This window comes from Pelophylax lessonae (assembly GCF_965119305.1).
Source record: "Pelophylax lessonae genome assembly, chromosome: 1".
Lineage (NCBI taxonomy): Eukaryota > Metazoa > Chordata > Amphibia > Anura > Ranidae > Pelophylax > Pelophylax lessonae.
In genome coordinates this window covers 580902393-580918537 of record NC_138768.1, presented here as the reverse complement: position 1 = coordinate 580918537, position 16145 = coordinate 580902393, and positions in this window count along the sequence as shown.

Sequence of the window (16145 nt, the reverse complement as noted above, 5' to 3'; positions counted from 1 at the left end):
GCATCATTATATATAAGTGGTGTGGCAGCGATCAGGGACACTGACTGGTGACAGTATGTAAATATATACAGTTGTGCTCAGAGGTTACATACAGTACCCTGGCAGAATTTATGATTTCTTGGCCATTTTTTCAAGAATATGAATGATAGCACAAAAACTTTTCTTTCACTCATGGTTAGTGTTTGGCTGAAGCCATTTATTATCAATCAACTGTGTTTATTCTTTTTAAATCATAATGACAACAGAAACTACCCAAATGACCGTGATCAAAAGTTTACATACCCTGGTGATTTTGACCTGATAACATGCACACAAGTTGACACAAAGGGGTTTGAATGGCTATTGAAGGTATCCATCCTCACCTGTGATCTGTTTGCTTGTAATTAGTGTGTGTGTATAAAAGGTCAATGAGTTTCTGGACTCCTGACAGATCCTTGAATCTTTCATTCAGTGCTGCACTGACGTTTCTGGATTCTGAGTCATGGGGAAAGCAAAAAAATTGTCAAAGGATCTGCGGGAAAAGGTAGTTGAACTGTATAAAACAGGAAAGGGATATAAAAAGATATCCAAGGAATTGAGAATGCCAATCGGCAGTGTTCAAACTCTAATCAAGAAGTGGAAAATGAGGGGTTCTGTTGAAATCAAACAATCTGGTCAGATGAAACCAAAATCAAACTTTTTGGCAACAATGCAAAACGTTATGTTTGGCGTAAAAGCAACACAGCTCATCACCCTGAACACACCATCCCCACTGTCAAACATGGTGGTGGCAGCATCATGGTTTGGGCCTGCTTTTCTTCAGCAGGGACAGGGAAGATGGTTAAAATTGATGGGAAGATGGATGGAGCCAAATACAGGACCATTCTGGAATAAAACCTGATGGAGTCTGCATAAGACCTGAGACTGGGACGGAGATTTGTCTTCCAACAAGACAATGATCCAAAACATAAAGCAAAATCTACAATGGAATGGTTCACAAATAAACATATCCAGGTGTTAGAATGGCCAAGTCAAAGTCCAGACCTGAATCCAATCGAGAATCTGTGGAAAGAAACTGAAAACTACTGTTCACAAGCGCTCTCCATCCAACTTTACTGAGCTCGAGCTGTTTTGCAAGGAAAAATTGGCAAAAATTTCAGTCTCTCGATGTGCAAAACTGATACCCCAAGCGACTTACAGCTGTAATCGCAGGAAAAGGTGGCACGACAAAGTATTAATTTAAGGGGGCTGAATAATTTTGCTTGCCCAATTTTTCAGTTTTTTATTTGTTAAAAAAGTTTGAAATATCCAATAAATTTCGTTCCACTTCATGATTGTGTTCCACTTGTTGTTGATTCCTCACAAAAAAATTCAGTTATATATCTTTATGTTTGAAGCCTGAAATGTGGCAAAAGATCGAAAAAGTTCAAGGGGGCTGAATACTTTTGCAAGGCACTGTAACTTCAGATGAAATACAGGACTCTCTGAAAACATGTGGTGTGGCTGTTTCAAGATGCAAAATAAGGAGGCACTTGAAGAAAGATGGGCTCCATGATCGAGTTGCCAGAAGAAAGCCATTACTACGCAAATGCCACAAAGTATCCTGCTTACAATACACCAAACAGCACAGAGACAAGCCTCAAACCTTCTTGCACAAAGTAATTTGGAGTGATGAGGCCAAAATTGAGCTTTTTGGCCCCTACATTTGGAGAGGCGGTAATAAGGCCTATGATGAAAGGTACACCATTCCTATTGTGAAACACAGCAGTGGATCACTGATGTTTTGGGGATGTGTGAGCTACAAAGGCACAGGAAATTTGGTCAGAATTGGTAGCAAGATGAATGCAGTATATTATCAAAAAATACTACAGGAAAATTTGCATTCATCAGCCGGAAGCTGCGCCTTGGACGTACTTGGACATTCCAACATGACAATGACCCTAAACACAAGGCGACGTCGACCTGTCATTGGCTACAGCAGAATAAAGGGAAGGTTCTGGAGTGGCCATCTCAGTCTCCTGACCTCAATATCATTGAACCACTGTGGGGAGATCTCAAATATGAAGTTCATGCAAGACAGCTCAAGAATTTACAGGAATTGGATGCTTTACCATCTGAGAAGATAAGTAGCCTCATCCACAAATACCACAAAAGACTTCAAACTGTCATTGAGGTTAAAAGGGGCAATACACGGTATTAAGAATTGGGGTATGTAAACTTTTGATCAGGGTCATTTGGGTAGCTTCTGTGGTCATTATGATTAAAAAAGAGATGATTGATAATAAATGGCTTCAGCCAAACACTAACCATGAGTGAAAGAAAAGTTTTTTGTGTTATCATTCATATTCTCTGAAAAAAGAAATCTTAAATTCTGGGTATGTAAATATATGAGCACAACTGTACATATATATATATATATATATATATATATATATATATATATATATATATATATATATATATATATATATATATATATATACACAGGGCTTTTTTTCTCAGAGAAAAGGTGCAGGAACTCCCCTTTCAAGCCACCCTTTTGTCTCCGCCCCTACCAACCTCTGAGCACCATCCCTTGATTACTCCCTATATCCACCTCCCAGTTCCACCAAGCATCATTTTGTAGTAATTTTATGGAATTTTTTATTGATAAGCCATGAAATATATCCCCTGATTCCAGCAACAATACACCCCCCTTTCAACAATAGTTTTTCCCAGCAACAAAAGACCCCCCCCCCCCCTCCACAGCAAAGTACCCCCCAAGCAACAATGGACCCATCAGAGCATTAATAGACCCCTCCAGCAACAATAGATCTCCTAGAAGCCAGCATCAATAGACCCTCCAGCAGCCAACAGTTGACTCCTCCCTCTATAGTAGATCCTTCCCAGCAACAAATGAACCCCAGCAACAATAGATCCTCAAGCACACCTCAACACCCCTTCTCATTTCATGCATTCAGTGCTAGAGGTGCCGGAACTGCATTCCCCCGCGTTCCCGCTGAAAAAAAGCCCTGTATATATATATATATATATATATATATTTTTTTTTTTTTTTATTACATTTTTTCCTTTTTTGTTACATACTGTTATCAGAGCAAACAAGTGTTACCATAGTAACACTGTACTACTCTGGGGAGGTGATCATGTTTTTTTTTTAAAACACTAGGATTGTAACAGTTAATATATTTCATTCAGTAAAAATGGTTGTTTATAATAGCAATACTGTACTGTGTGAATTGTTGTGATTAGCTATGATTTGTCAACAGCTGATCACATGGTACAGATGGGCTGTGAATGGCCATGTCTGTACCATGTGATCACTGTAACCAATCATAGAGATCAACACAATAGTACACAATGAATGGCATGAATCAAAGCCATTTATTGTGTACAATTGTAATGTGATTTGCTGTGATTGGTCGCAGTGATCACATGGTACCAGCAGCGAGTCGGTACACTGATCTGTCATCCATGGTGTCCGGTTGCGCTGGAGGGGCGTGCGTGAGAAGAGATCCTGGGAGGACATCATATGATGTCCACTCAGGATAATGGGGCTCCCGCCCAGCCTTTTGTGAAATGCTGACCAGACGGGAGCCCTATTATGTTTAGAGATTAGAGTATTGGGCAGATGCCCTCTATTTGGTCTTGGGGAGGTCAGATAGGTTTGAGCAGAAACATAGAAACTGTTTTTCTGAAGAAACAGGTACACACATATATACAGTATGGTATCAAGAAGAGTGGACTTTAATGTTCAGCTGTTGCACATATGTGTCCACAGCAGTTTGAGGTTCTGTACTGAGAGTTTACTCACTGCATGCTCCCAGCACAGTGATTGAGCTATAATCGACAGCTCGTGGTCACAGCTTCTCAGGGCTTTTTTTCTCCAAGAATAGGTGCAGGTACTCCCCTCTTCTGAGTCACCCCCTTGTCTCCACCCCAATTAACCTTCGAACGCTGTGCTTTGGTTCCAACCTCTACCCACCTTGAGATACCCCCCCCCCCTTTTTAGAGAATACAGAACCAAGTATCACGTAGTGGTTCTAGGTAATTTGTATGAAATTTGTTAATAACTAGAAAAGCAGTAAAATGGATCCCCTGGAATCAGCAACAATAGACCCCCCCCCCCCCCCCCAAAGAAAATAGATCCCCCAGCAACAATAAATCTTCCACTGCAACAATCCCCCCCCAATAAATCCTCCCCTGCAACAATAGACCCCCCCAACAACAATAACCCCCCCCCCCCCAGCAACAATAGTCCCCCCTTGCAACAATAAATCCTCAACTGCAACAAAAGCCCCACCCACAACAAAATGCCCTCCAGCAACAATAGATTCACCTCAGCAACAATAGATCCCCCAGCAGTCAGCATCAATAGGCCCTTCAGCTCACCCCACTGACCCCAGCATCCCTTTGCTATTGCATACATTCAGACTGCGTTCCCCCGCGTTCCCGCTGAAAAAAAGCCCTGCAGCTTTTAATCAGGAGTCAGGGTTATGGAGAAAGTCTTCCAAAGAAATCAGATATAGTGGCAAAGAAATCTGCTTTGTCAGACAGGCCCCACAGTGAGTGTCTGAGAGGAAACCAATGTCAGTTTATGGGAGCAGTGTCATATTAGGACATTGCCTTGGGCAAGGTAACAGCTATGTCCTTGAACTGTGTTTTCAGTTTCCCGTAGGCTGTTTGTAGAATGCATGCTATTTGGCCCTCTTGTTCTAGCTACTTTGCACCTGTGTCTTGCCATGACTAAGTGAGGGGATCCCCAGTGGGTTACCCATAGAATGGAGGTTGGATTGTATGTGGTTTTCCATGTCCAGGTACAGGAGCTGCTAAAACCTTGGCGCTGACCATGTTCCTGTGGGATGTGTCTCTGTAGAAGATGGCAACAGGAGTGCAGGAACATGTTGTGTGCATTTTCAGAAAAAAAGATGAAAAGGAAGGCATTATGCAGTTATCTAATCCTCCTGAGACTACATAGAAGGAGAAAAAAATATCAAATTTATATTGCTGACCCTGAAAAACATTGTTAGAGACATAATAGCAGGGGTTACTACAAAAAAGTGAATGCCTCCCTCTGACTATAAATTTGCATAATGTGCAATGTGCTGTGGATTGTGCTATTAAAAGCAAGGAACTAGTGACAAAATGAAGGGAAAACCTGTCTTACCTTATTCACAATGCTAGGGTCCAGGCTTCGCCCATCAAGGTGGGCAGTCTCTTGAAGGGATCTTCAGAGTCTGGAAAACATAGAAATGAACCACAGCCCAGGACCTGTATACTACCCTGCAGCTAACTACACACATTGCTCTACATGCCAAAGTGAACACCAAAGGGGAGTTCTGGGAATGGTTCCCAAAGTACACAATGAGGATAACCAATCCAGAAACTGCTAAATAGCCCAGGGATGTAAGAAGTCAGATCTTGATAAAAGTGTCAGATAAAAAATTGAATGGTTTAGGTTCTATCACCTAAAGACACTAGAAAAAAACAGGAGTCTCATGTACTGGGTGTGGTTAACCACTTTACCACCGGAGGATTTTGCTGTCTTACGTCCAGGCCACTTTTTGCGATTCGGTGCTGTGCGACTTTAACTGACAATTGCACGGTCGTGCGACGCCGTACCCAAACATAATTTACGTACTTTTTTTACCACAAATAGAGCTTTCTTTTGGTGGTATTTGATCACCTGTGCGATTTTTACTTTTTGCGCTATAAACAAAAAAAGAGCGTTTATTTTGAAAAAATAACAATATTTTTAACATTTTTTTATATGAAATTCCTCCCAAAAAATATGTAAAAATCAATTTTTTTTTACATTTTTGGCCAATTTGTTTTCTGCTACCTATGTTTGGTAAAAAAAAATCACAATAAGCATATTTTGATTGGTTTGCGCAAAAGTTATTGCGTTTACTAACTAAGGGAAAGATTTCTGTCATTTTTGGTGTTTTTTTTTTTTTTTTAACGAGCAATGGCGGCGATCTGCGATTTTTTTGCGGGACTGCGACATTGCGGCGGACAGATCTGACCCTTGACTGACATTTTTGACACTTTTGGGGGTACCAGTGACATTACTGCAGTAATCAGTGCTATATATATGCACTGTTACTGTAAAAATGACACCGGCAGGGAAGGGGTTAATTTTATTGGAGAGGGAGGGGTTAATGTATGCCTGGTGCTTACTAACGTGTGTGGGGGGAGGTGACTGAGTGAGTCAGGGACAGATCGGATGTTCAGCTATGCTGAACACTCCGATCTGTCACTCCCTGTCACTTAGGAGATCCGCCCGCTCTGTTTACACAGGCGGGCGGATCTCCAAACTAGATTCCCCAATGATCGGGGAAGAGCGGCGGCTATCGCCACCGCTCCTCCCCTGGCCCGACTCCCGCTGTGAATGAAAACAGCGGGAGCGCGCCTCCGGCGGCGCGCGAGCGCCGCCTAAAGGGGGAGGAGTCCAGCGACGTAGGTCTACATCGCTGGACGATAACGAGCCACTGTGCCGCAGTAGAGGCACAGTGGCCAGAGGTAAAGTGGTTAAATGGTGCACCTAGCAAGATATGGGTGGCCCTAGCAAGATTCTTGCCATAGTCCAATCACCTGAAAGTAGCTACGGATAACCTATGAAAACAAATCCTGTGTCATGTACTATACAATTAAGATAATCCTTTTCAAGAGGCAAGACAACACCTTCTCCAGATTATTTAACAAATATTTGAAAACAAGTCAAGTTTTGTTGTTCGTAAAAATAACCCCATCAAGGTTTAAACATAATGAGCAGCAGCCAATTCAAGTGTATACCAGCCAGTAGGAATGTGTACTAGGACAGCATCTTAATTCCAATTTTTAAATAATCATAAAAATTGTTAAAAGAAAAGAAAATGCCAGCGGTAATAAATGACATCTGTTATACAGATTAGAACCTAGTGGCTTATATTGCAGCTAAAGATCAGAAGAATTTTTGGTGGGACATAATATTCATTATTTGCAACTCTATATTTTTGTTGAACTTTAGGATGGGCTTGAAGAGAACAATAGCACAGGGCCGGCGCTACCTGTAAGGCGACCCAGGCAGTTGCCTAGGGCGCAACGACAGCAGGGGGCGCCAGCAACCTACTTGTTGCACTGTCCGCAATGACTGTATGCCGGGCGGCGCGGCGCCCCTCTTGCTGTGCTAACCACGTTGTGTGTGTCGGCTCGGCCTCGGCGGCGCCCTCGGCTCGGCTCAATCAGCATGTCTGTGTGGGCAGCGTGTGACGTGGGTTTCCTCTCCTGGCTGGCTGGCTCCGCTCCAGCCTCCAGCGTCTGAAGGCTTTGCATCAGTCAGTGGCCGTGCATGCGCACTAGGAGGTTCCCCCTGCTCTGCCGATGACGTCACCCGGGGAGGACTCGGAGACCGAGCGGGCGGGCGCATTGCATCCAGCAGGAGCGGGAAGAACATTTTGAATCAGCCAGCGCTGCGCAAGAAGGACCCGTCCCCAGACGGTCCCCAGATCCAGCCATCCAGGATCAGGAAGATCCATCCATCCAGCCAGGAGAAGAGGACCTGTCCGACTCCGACTTGGTGCAGCCTGCCGTGCTGGTGCCAATGTGCCATTTTGAACACATTATAAAAACACAGTTTATGGTGAGTGAAAATGGGCATTTGTAATTGGTGGTATATTCAGTGAGGGAGCTCAGGGAGGGAGGGGTAACATTACATTTATCCTTAGGATGGAGTATGTATAATTGTTTTATTGTGGCTGTTTTTTCTTGAAAAAAATCTTCTACTTCTCTTGTGCTCCCTATTTGTATTCTGCCTAGTGCCGGTTCACATTATTGCGGCTGCGGAGATCGCATGTAATATTGGAGCGCACTGCTCCTTCATTACATGCGATCTCATGTGCGGATGCAAATTCAGCCATACACTTTATATGACTGAAATTCGCACTGCACCCGCACAAAAGACGCACAGGACCCTTTTTTTCAGCCGCATCAGGATCGGATCGCACAGTGGTTCACACTTGTGCGATCCGATCCTGTGCGAACTGTCAGATCGCACTGCGATATGCGATCAAACTGGGGGTGTCGTTAACATTTAATTGACACCCCCAGCGCATCGCATATGGCACTGTGAACTGCCAGAGGTGCAGGTACGATGCGGGAACAGGCTGCGAATTCACAGCCTTCCCGCATCGCACAAGTGTGAACCGAGCCACTGCCATATGCGATACGCTAGGGGTGTCAATTAAATTTTAACAACACCCCCAGTTTGATCGCATATCGCAGTGCGATCTGACAGTTCGCACAGGATCGGATCGCACAAGTGTGAACCACTGTGCGATCCGATCCTGATGCGGCTGAAAAAAAGGGTCCTGTGCCAGGGCCGGTTCACATTTGTGCGATCACAGAGATCGCATGTAATTCGGAGCGCACTGCTCCTAAATTACATGCAATCTCATGTGCGGTGCAAATTTCAGCCATACAGTTTGTATGGCTGAATTCGCACCGCATCCGCACCAAAGACGCACAGGACCCTTTTTTTTTTTTATCCACAGCAGAATTGGATCGCATAGTGGTTCACACTAGTGGGATCCGATTCTGTGCGAACTTGCAGATCACACTGCGATATGCAATCTGATCTGGGGGCATCGTTTAATTTTAATTGACACCCCCAGCGTATTGCATATGGCAGTGTGTATGTTTTATTGCACTTTCAGAATGTTTATGTATTAAACTATTAAAATTTGCACTTTATTTTACATTATGACTTTTTGTGCTTTTGGGGGGGGGGGGGGGGGGCGGCAATTTTTATTTTGCCTAGGGCGCCAAAAATCCTTGCACCGGCCCTGCAATAGCATGATATAACAGGAAATAGTTATTAATAATAATAGTAGTTTAATAATAGTTTTAACTATTTAATAACGTGTTTACACAAATTTCATCCAAGATTCCCCCATTTTCATCACATAATCGTTTAGAAAAGAAAGAATGAATCTTGGATGAAACTTGTACAAATCTTGTGTGAAAACTTGGATAAAGATACCATTTTACAACAGCATTATTACCTATTTATTGAAACCATTCTAATAACTATTATTAAGCATGTATTTTTTTATTATTAGTGAGCACATCACGTTTCTGTAAATACAAAAATATAGTATAACAAATATAGTGCAGGGAAGATGCAGTCATACTGTATCTGTTCTCCAATGTACCACTGTGTGGCACTATAACAGCATTAAACAGGGAGAAATACAGTATAGAATTTAAAGCATAAATAAAATCTAACCTAATGTAAAGGCAATTAATATATCAACAAAATAAACTATGACATTTAAAAGGAAGAACAGATTTATTAACATGAAAAAGGGAATATATTTTTATAGATAAAGAATATAATGGCTTTTAATTAAACTATAAGAATCGTACATCATTGTTACTAATTTTAGGTAACTACTTGGAAACAGAATCTTTATTTTATAATTATTATTGTACTTTACTTAATTTTTATTTTTATAAATATAAAGTATATTTAGTTCTTCTCTGGGAAATCCATAATAATATATATTAATATTTTATGAATTACCTTTTGCAGCCAGGAGATTGGAATGTTAAAAAAAAATGTTTCTTTTTGTAATTTTTTTTTTTTTTTTTATTGGTTATGCATAAAAAAAGAAAAACAACGTTTTTCGCAATGCAGGGTGCAATACAATACAAAAACAAAAAAAAACATCTCAATACGACAGCCACCCCCACCCCTCCCCCCTTCCAGGCAACACCCCATGAGAAACTTCCACTCTGCTGGAGGACAAAGGACCCCTCAGGGATTGGGAGTAACAGTTCCATATAAAAAAAAAAAAACATGCACAGATACATAAATGCAGTTCCCTCTGAGAGAAAAAAGCCCCAAAACTATGAGGACCTTAGGTATAAAGGAGATAAAGAGGAAATAGTTTGTGATTAAAAAAAAAAAAGAGTAAGGGCTCTAGAGCAATTAATACACCGGGACCACTCACCACCACCACTTAGTCAATCATATCATGAGTACCAGTACCCTGAAAATTCTTGGGCAACAGTAGTGGGGCTATCCAACCCGGTCTGCCAGCCTTTATAAATTTCTTTGGGCAACCCCCGCTCTAATATGTAGCCTTATACAGAGGTATCATTTTATTAACAAGTGCCTTCCAATAGAGAATAGAGGGGGTCATATACTTTTTACAATACAGGATTAAATCTTTGTGGGCATTAAATAACAACAGACTAAGCAAGGTACATTGAGCCCTAGTAGGCGCCAAGCCCTAAACCAGTCCAAAAAAGCAGACTGTCACTGTCAAAGGCACAGGTAAAGAGGTGACCTGTTATACAGTGGAGGCTGACGGTCCTAAATGCCCTGGCTACTGGGCAATGCCAAAACACATGTCCAAAAGTAGCTGGAGAGTGAGTGCAGTGCCAAGCCCCCGGGTAGATTCTGGCTTGTTTTGCTGGAGTATAGTATATCCTATGTAGGAATTTGAAGTGGATTAGCTGATCCCTGGGTGACACTAGATGGATAAAAGAAAAACTCCATATATTATCCCAGTCCTCCTCTCCCAGATCTGGAACCTCTTCCACCTAATGCTCTCTGCGAATGACCACCAAAGGAGGAGGAACAGAGAAAAGTTCTTTGTACAACTCAGGAAGTGTTTTTTTTCATGGACTCGTCTAACAATATATTTTCTAAACTTGAGGGCTTGATTTCCCAGTCGAATTGGGAGATAAAAGCGTGTCGCAACTGTAAGTATCTAAAGAGTTAAGGGTAAGATAGATTAAATCTCTGTTTGAGGTCTGAAAAAGACAATAGTTTGCCCCCTCTAGTGACATCCCCCAATGTTTTAATCTCTTTGGTTGCTCATATAATGGGATCTGGAATAGTAAGGAATTGAGAGAGACGGGGGTTCATCCACAGCGGGGAGGCCGGTGAGAGTCAGAGGCAGGCTTAAGCATGGCTTTGAGTGTGTCTCGAGTTGTTACTGTCATGGGAAAATTGGCCTCCGCACCTCTATGTAAAAGAAGGCACAGGCTTTCATAAGAGCCCAACAACGCTGCCTCTAACACTGTGGCAGATTCCCCAAGAAGCCATTTACTTGCAAAAAGACCCTATCCTGCCAAAAACATATTTTTACGCTAAACCCCTTGCCCCCGGGTTTCTTGCAGGGCCCTAAGAATGTTAACATATCTTAACAGCTGAGGTCTCAGATAGCAGGTACTCTGTTAGGCTACATGTGCACTGGCCTACCCTGACTGCGGCCACAGGAAACTGCAAAACTCGCCAAACTTGTTTTTTGCTGTGGTTTTGCTGTGTTTTGCATTTTCCCATGGCTGGCGGTCAAAATGTTCCTATCCTAAATGCGATTCTTCCGTGTTCAGGAGAGGGAGCTTTAACCTCACCTAAATGTGACAGCGCCTAAACTCTGCTTAAAGCTTGTGTGTACATGGATACATAGGCTTTTAAGGAGTTGAGTTTAGGAGCTTTGGCAAAAAAAAGGGCAAAAGCTCCTAAACGCAAATTTAGGAGCTGCCAGTGTACATGAAGCCTTAAACCTGGTGGGTCTCACTTCCTGCCGTCATGGAGCATATATGCATCCTCTAGGCAGGTGGGCTTTAACTCTGAGCAGCTGCATGTATGTGGTGGCCCGAGATAAAGCTTTACTGTGCTGAGAGCACACTCCCTATGCGTGCACAGTAACAAATGGGTATGGGAAAGCTCCTGATGCATACATGCGATCCAGCGCTTTCCAATCATGTGATCACTGTGACTGTCAATCACAGAGGTTACATGATCGGAATGCCCACCTTCGCCTTCCGGCATTTAGATCCTCTTAAAAGGGTTTAAAAAAATAAATAGTTTCCTTGTATTTCTAATGTAGAGGGAAAAATTGGTGTTATAGGGTTGACTAACTATGCTACCTAGCAACTTTAGATAGTATTGGCAACACACAATCTATTACAGTGGAGTGCCTCCACTGAGGCAAAGTAGTTCCTTGCAGTTTCTCGCAGTCCTGCAGAAAGAAAGAAACACATATGTACACAAATTTACACATCCTATTCACAGCTAACAATCTGTCAAATGATTTGGGCTTCAGCAAGTAAGGCAGAAATGCAAAAGTCCCTTTAGGTAACTGGGTTCCGGCTCTGCTAACCAAAGGTTACAAACCCACATGAAGAATGTGGAGTCCATTAAACTGGTACCTGCAGTGACACCACCTCTGCAGCATCAGGAGTAACACATCTTCTTCTTGTGGCAAGCCTCTGCTTGGGCCTTCAGCAATGACTCACCCGGACTTACAGGTTGCAAATTGTAGTCAAAGTATCCTACTTCTCTATCAGATAAGATAAGATAAGAAAGGGGTGTTGAGCCAGGGAGTTACCCAATCAGTTGAAGCTTAGGACAACTGGAGAAGCTTTCAGCAAAAATCCTTCCTCCAGCATTTTACTTGAACAACCGTGAGCAACTGCCCTCTGACACAGCAGCATCTCACATAAACTCAACTTAGTCAGGGTAGTGGCTAATTAGCCAAGGGTCTTCGTAAAGTGTATTTTATCTCTTCACAAAGCGTCCAGCAGCAAGGGATCTTTGCAAAGTGTCCCTTTAAGTCGCAAGGGGTTTACCTCCTTCAGGTTGCAGTCCTGTGTGTTGTCAGGAGAATTAATCATATCAGAAGTCTTTTTTTCCAGAACATAGAAAAGACCCCAGATACCCCTTCTTCAATTTGCAAGGATAGAAGGGAAAGGGGATTTGGGAATAAGGGGATTGCCCCGGTAGCGACTGTAACAAACGTTTTGAAACTCTTTCCAGAAGCTTCAAGCATGACAGCCTCTTAACTTAACAACACAACATTGCTTCTCCATTCAGACAGGAACCACTTGATTATGGTTCAGCAGTAAAAGTCAGGGTGAGGAATCTGAATAATTTTCCGGCCATGGCTCCATATGTTGCAGGACCACCCCAGACTTTTTCGTCCAGCCCTGTTGACCAACACCCAGTCAGTGTGGATAGATTTCCCCAGGCTCCAATTCTTCTTGACCGCCAGGAACTCTTCCCAGACCTGGGGTTTGGATTTGTTGCAGAGGGGCTTGGGGATGTACATGAAGTCCCATAATGCTTCCTCACACCAGGAAACTCTCTTGGCCTCTATCTCCTCCATGATCTCCCTTGGTGCATAGGGCTAATTGTACCTGTATTCCATGGCTACTGCCAGGAAAACCATGCTCAAACTCATGCTCAAGCCAGTGCTCAAAGGAATGTGCATGTGTGTAGAACTGTGCATAGACTTAGGATCCTGTGTACATCTTTACGAGCATGTTCGCATACAAGTGAGCAACAGCGTGCTGTACATGTTTACGCGCGTACTTGTTTTCTGGACTTTAGCGCCCAGAGGCCTATTTAAAGCCATAAAGGACTCTGGAACATTGCTGAGAGCTCGTCAGCTCCTTCTGCCTGTGACCTGATCCAGTGCATTTCTGTATCCAGACCCGGCTTGTTGATTTTGCTCATTCCTGAACTCCAGTTGCTGACTCCAGAAGACCTTGTCTTCTGCCTGCTGCACCTTCTCCGCCTGCTTGATACTCACCTTGGCCTGGCTTGACTCTGCTCCTGGTTCCTGATTCTGCACTCCTGACGCCCAATTGTTGCCGACTCCTGCCTTTCTGACCACGCACCCAAGGTCTTGCTTCTGCCAGTCCCAACCTTGCTTGCTAAACTATCTCCAGCTTCACATCCACTATCAGACCTCCTGGTCTGGATCTTTTACAGGCACCCATGCCACTCTTTACCTTGTTACACCCTGTCATCATCCCCAGGGGAAACAGGACAAGAGGTATACGGGAAGGCCTCTTGTCAACTCTGCCTCAACCAGGTATGGGACAGCTACCTTCCGCTGAACAAGTCTCTGAAAGCGAGAGACCCTTGGTAGCTTCTTCCTGTCTCCTCTCTCAGGCGGAGCATACGGGGGTTTCTGCTTTAGTTATCAGTAGGCTAAAGGCCTCATTTTGAGCTTGGGCCTGAACATAGTTGCGGAGTAGGGAAAAATCAGGCCTTCTATTGGCGTACATCCTCACAGAACCCAAGGTTCCATGCATACTGAATAAGGGTGGTCTCCTTCTCACCATCCTCATTCTGAAGGTCAGAACATGGGGAGTCCTTGCTATCTTCAGCCTCACATTCCCACTTTGTGCCGACCTCTGACCCCCAGTCTGTGATCCCCTCCTAAATGGACCTGAAGAGACACTCACAGCTAGGTGACCCCACATCAGGAACTTGCAGGTTCTGGCCTCTAGATCCAATGGATCTCCTCTGCATCTGCTATAGCCAGCTGATGGATTGCGGCGACTGCTGCTCATGGATGCTGCTGCTGCCCAGCTTTGATCAGCTTGGTGTTCTGCACTGTTGAGATGCGGGTCTCCCTGGTCTGGCAGATGGTCGTTTGAGTGTATACCACTGGTCCTGGCCCCAGCAGTGCCCTTGGTGCAATATGTCTTCCAGTTGTAGTAAATCCTGGGTTGGTAGTCTCTTGGCTCTAGCCTCAGCAGCATCTCCCTGCAATGGCCACACTGACCCCAGGCACGCAGCTTTACAGTAACATTCTGGCATCTGCCATATACTAGGCCCATATGCTCTGCATCTTCAATGCTGCACAGCACCAGGCTGCAGTGGGGTACTAACCGTAATCCATTATAGGTTAGTGTCCTGTAAGGCAGTTCAGCCCACCTCTCTGCATATCTGCCACTGCCCACAGCAACACCTGCTTCGGCACCCGCCATCTAGCTGCTCCTCACATGTGGCTCTCATTCGGCTATACCAGGAAGGGGAAGTGACGTCACAGCTCCTCCCAAATCATTGGATTGGCCGACCACAGGGGCGATCCCAGATTGGTTGACTTACTTGTGATCACTGTTCCTGTGCAGCAGACCTCTACCGCATGCCTCTCCATGCACCAGATTAACCAACAGCTAACAGCTGCTTCAGTGTAAACAGACTGTGCTATAACACCATTTCTGCCACTAGCAACCCATGCTGTAGTGCAGATAGCAACACACATTCCTGAGGTACTCCTCCTGGTCTCTCCACAGGCTGCAAGGGCACACACACTCCAGCACCCACAGTTAACTCCTTTACTTCCACTTGTCACCTCAGTAATAACAGTATCTGCTGCAGTACTTTTTCTGTTATTAACAAGCCGTGCTGTAATGTAAATGGCAATGTCCTCTCCCACAGTGACCCGGGCGCTCTTGCTCCCGTGCTCAGAGTTAAATCTTCCACCACCTCCTGCTGCTTCAATATTATCAGACGCTGCTGTAATATCTATTCTCACATCAACAAGCCGTGCTGTAATATAGATAGCAACATAATAACGGAAAATGTAACCGCGCTATAGGTGATAAGTAAAACAAAGCTGCAACTTCAAGTGTGACCGCACCCTCAAAATTGTATGTAAACAAGTCGCGCTAAATGAAAAATGAACTAATTAAATGTCCAATAAATGTTCAAGTGAATGTCCAAATAATCCAAAAATCAGGTGAATCAAATGGAGAAAAATGTGACAATCCGGATTCCCCTTAGGCATCACGCTTACCAGAGCATATATTATCAAAGGATATGGATCCTGGGCCTTTCATAATATATGCTCTGGTAAGCTTAATACCTAAGGGGAATCTGGATTGTCACGTTTTTCTCCATTTGATTCACCTGATTTTGGGATTATTTGGACATTCACTTGCACATTTATCCGACATTTAATTAGTTCATTTTTCATTTAGCGCAACTTGTTTAAATATAGATAGCAACATGCAACCTGGTGGTCACCCTCTCTCTCTCCAGACAGACCTCTCCGGTGCTCCTCCTGCGCCCCAAATTAACTCTTTCCCTGCCATCAGTTAGTTCAGTATCAACAAGCCAAGCTGTGATACCTTTTCTGTCATATGCAAGCCATGTTGAAATGCAGATAGTAATATGTGCTCCAGCAGCATCCCTGCTTGTTCCTAGGCAGCCTATAACTCTCTCCATGCCATGACTTTGAAATGCACTTTCACTTGAAAATGTAGAGCAGACATTCCCCTCCATGGCATTACACTGTTTCACTCTGATTGCGATACCATATTCCACACAAAAATACATGACAGTCTCTTGAACACTTTTCCTGGCTATTGCCAGTAGC